Source organism: Pygoscelis adeliae, unplaced genomic scaffold, assembly GCF_000699105.1.
Source record: "Pygoscelis adeliae isolate BGI_AS28 unplaced genomic scaffold, ASM69910v1 Scaffold54, whole genome shotgun sequence".
Taxonomy (NCBI): Eukaryota; Metazoa; Chordata; class Aves; order Sphenisciformes; family Spheniscidae; genus Pygoscelis; species Pygoscelis adeliae.
This window is the reverse complement of record NW_008824982.1, coordinates 1,908,715-1,912,503: the sequence shown is the minus strand read 5'-3', so window position 1 is coordinate 1,912,503 and position 3,789 is coordinate 1,908,715.

Here is a 3,789-nt window from a genome sequence, read left to right as displayed (position 1 = left end):
CTATTCTGAGATTAGAAAAATGTACCTTCGTGTATTTTCAGTGTGAAAGGGTGGGTTTAAGAAATTTGACTGACAACTTCCACCTCTGACTGCCAGCATTTCCATGTCATAGCTGTTATCTTCCCCTGCATTGCTTTTTCTCTAGTCTGATTATGTATGCTTTATTCCTTCATTTGTTTTATGCAGTCTGTTACAGTTTCTAGAGTACCTTATTTGTAGAGAACAAGTCTCTTTTGTGACTCAGTGTCATCCACTTTCTCATTCCCTATTATTCCATCGTGACTTCATCTTTTTTCTTTTTTTTTTCTGTTCTGCCTAAAGAAAGAAAAAGAGATGATAACCCTTCCACTTGTGGCATCTTTTTCTTACCCTTGACCTCACAGAAGGTTGTGCAGAATGATCAATAGACAGCACAGTAAGTGGTACAATACTGTCATTACTTTCAGTATTGACATAATAGAAAGAAGCATCTGCTGTCTTTAAACTGTTACAAAGCAATTGTTGTGAAATGTATTTCCATAGCTACAGCTTAGAAAGCAATGTCGCCCTTGTCTTCCCCAGGCAGGCAGGATTATTATTTTATACAAAGAGAGCTAGCTATTGGGTACAATTCATGAGATCATGCCTACCGAGCATTTCTGGATGCTTCAGATAATTATTTTGTTTGGAAGCTGAGCTCTCAGGTTGAAGCTTGGCACCTACTTTTAGTACGTGATAGATATATTTTTTACCATGATTGTTATTCTCACTTTTATCCATTGCACTTCTGTCTTTGGGATGATTATCGAACTCCTTACCAACATGTATGGCTTCTCGGTGCAGTGGTCAAGCTGTGGAGTCCATTTTCTGCCAGTTATTTGTGTGTATATTGTCTTTCTTCAGTGGCACAGATTGGCAGCTGTGTCAATGACTTCTGGCGGAAAAATAACACAGAGAGATCCTCAATGTATGATTAATTTCTTTTTATTTTACTAAAACAGAGAAAAGAATTAGCACACTACGACTGGCTGTTTATCCAGGAGCTTCAGAGAAAAGTGTTCCTTTGTTTGGAAACCTGCCAATCGATCTCATAGCTATGGATAGATTCATTAATGCCTGGTTTTGCAGGGGTTAAGAGATGGAATGGAAAGCCTTGGTAAGGTCTGTAATGAGCTGCTCCAGGATGACTGGGGACACTTATTCTGAGATGGTAGACTATGTCCTAGAGCCCTTGAACATCCAAAAGCTGTACTCCTTCCCTCTCCATGACACCACCCCTGACCCAAAGCCCAGTGGAGAGACGAAGTGCGAAGGCACTTGCCCATCCATATCTCTCTTCCAAGAGAGCCTACTCGGAAGAAAAGGAAGATTGAGCCCCCATGATCACAGGAAGTAGAATCTACAATTTTGTTTAATATTTACTCTTTTGATCTACATGATCTGTATGTCTAGAGTTCTTTCCTCTCTGAACCAAGGTGAACCCAGCCTCTAGTTTTATTTTCCAGTCATAGCTTCAAAATCAACCTGCCTTCTATTCTGAGTTCTAAGTCCTCTAGGAGAAAGGCAGGCTGTACAGTAATTTCTAGTCTCAAGCAGTTCAGACTTGTCCACAGTTAGAACCAAACGCAGAAGGGAAGATCTTCCTTCAAGCAGTTTGTTTTCTAGGTGGATCCTCCCGTAATAACTTCAGACTGGAAAAAATGGTACTGGAAATCTTTGTAATTTTTAATAGTTTTTCTGATCAGTTTAGTCATTTACTATACATGGTTCTAGTATCCCTTTCCCCCCCTTAGTCTCTACATCTGGCATTAAGACTACATTATAAAGAAGATCAAAGATGCTAATGCAGTGTTTGGACAGTTCCTTTGCTCTACTTACGATTTCATCCCTTTGAAGACTTAATTGCAGTTTAAATTTGTAAACAAGTGTTTTCCAATTTTAAATAAGAAACAGTTCTTCTGCATGCCTTGCTATGCTGTTAGCTACAATATAACAGCATGGCAAAAGAAGCTGTAACATGTCATTTTGTTTGCTAGAAGGGTTATACAATTAGAAGATATCTTCTTACTATTTGATATGAATATTAGATAACAAGGTAGGTATGCAATTTTTAACTGGTTGAGAAACAAAAAATTAGAGCAGTAAAAGGGATTCCATTCTTAACTGTTTTGTTAGAATAAAGGATCATCTATGTACTTCCCTGAAATGAATGTCAGAGAATGTACACGAGCAAAAATTTGGTGTTCTTGCCTTTAATTTTGCTGTCATTATGGTTAATTTAACAAACATCACTGCCAATAGTGTGGTGGGTTTTTTTGTTTTTGTTTTTGTTTTTTTTTTTTAACAAGGTCAACGTACAAAAATTAGCCTGATACGTAATACTCTAGAACATGAGCCTGAGATGAATATGGAGAAAATACATAAAAAGCACTAGTTAAAACGCCTTCATCCAGTTAATCTTCAGATACCTGAATGAGTCTAAAAATCTGTCTTGGATTTTATCATTGTATTCTTTGGTTAATTTAAATTTGTGGAATAGTTACAGATCCTGTAGTTTCTGAGTAGCTTATTTAATTGTCATCCCTACAATTCTAGTAGCAAACAGATGCACAGGTACAGATCAATGCTGAAACAGTTTCTTGCATTAAAACAGATTTAACAGCAGACTGTAAAACTTGTTACTAGTCTCAGCCACAACTACTGTGAACTTTGGCAGAAAACTCAAAAATGCTCGTGAAGTGTTTCAGCATGCTGTAACTCCCTGTATGGTGGTTATATTATCTTGTCGTATGAATCTTTCAGAAGATCCCATTAAATGTGTTCCCCCAGCTATCCACCCCCTACTTTTTCTGTATAAATATCCTAATACAAAGGGTTGTTCACTCAGTTGTTTTGAGTTGGACCCTTCTGTATGTCTTGCAGTTCCTAATTACTGATAATCCCACACTTTTCATATTTCCTGCTTATTTTATCTAATTATATGTGACAGTAAGTACTAAAACTTTCTTTAAAGTAAAAGCCAAACAGCTCTTTGCATGGATTTATACCTACTATATGCTTTCCCATACTTTATGGGGGCTTTTTTTTTTCTTTTGAAGTAACATATGTCCAGACAATCACTAGTCTGCCTGTTTGTGGAGGATAAATGAGTTACACATGAGTATATTCTCAGTGTAATTTGTTGTAGGGATATAAGGTTGTATGAGGCCATAGGGACCCTCAGGTCTTGTCCCCAGCAATCTTAGGCCACAAGAAGAGGGGCTGTCTGGAAGAGGTAATGCGGGAGGTGGGTTGGGTCTTGCCTCTGTCTCTGGGCAGAGTCCTGTGATGGCACATCCCAGAGCTAAGTTGTGACTGAGCTTCTGAATTGAGCTTGATTGCAACTGGAAGAGGTGGAGAGAAAGGAATAGGCAATGAGGACTCCTCAGCTGACCATGGAATATGAGGGGTGAGAAGTTCATGGAATAGTTTCTAAGATGTCTTCTGCTCCATTGATGCCTCTTGTGTGATTTTTCTGTGGAAGAGAATTGCTGAGCACCAGGCACAGCAACTGAAATTAAATTCAGGAGAACCAGGATTGACTTAATCTGGATAAGATGGAGGAGGAGAAGAAAATAGAATCATAGAATCATAGAATCATTAAGGTTGGAAGAGACCTCTAAGATCATCGAGTCCAACCGTCAACCCAACACTACTATGTCCACTAAACCATAGAATCATAGAATCATTAAGGTTGGAAGAGACCTCCAAGATCATCGAGTCCAACCGTCAACCCAACACCACCATGTCCACTAAACCATGTCCCTAAGC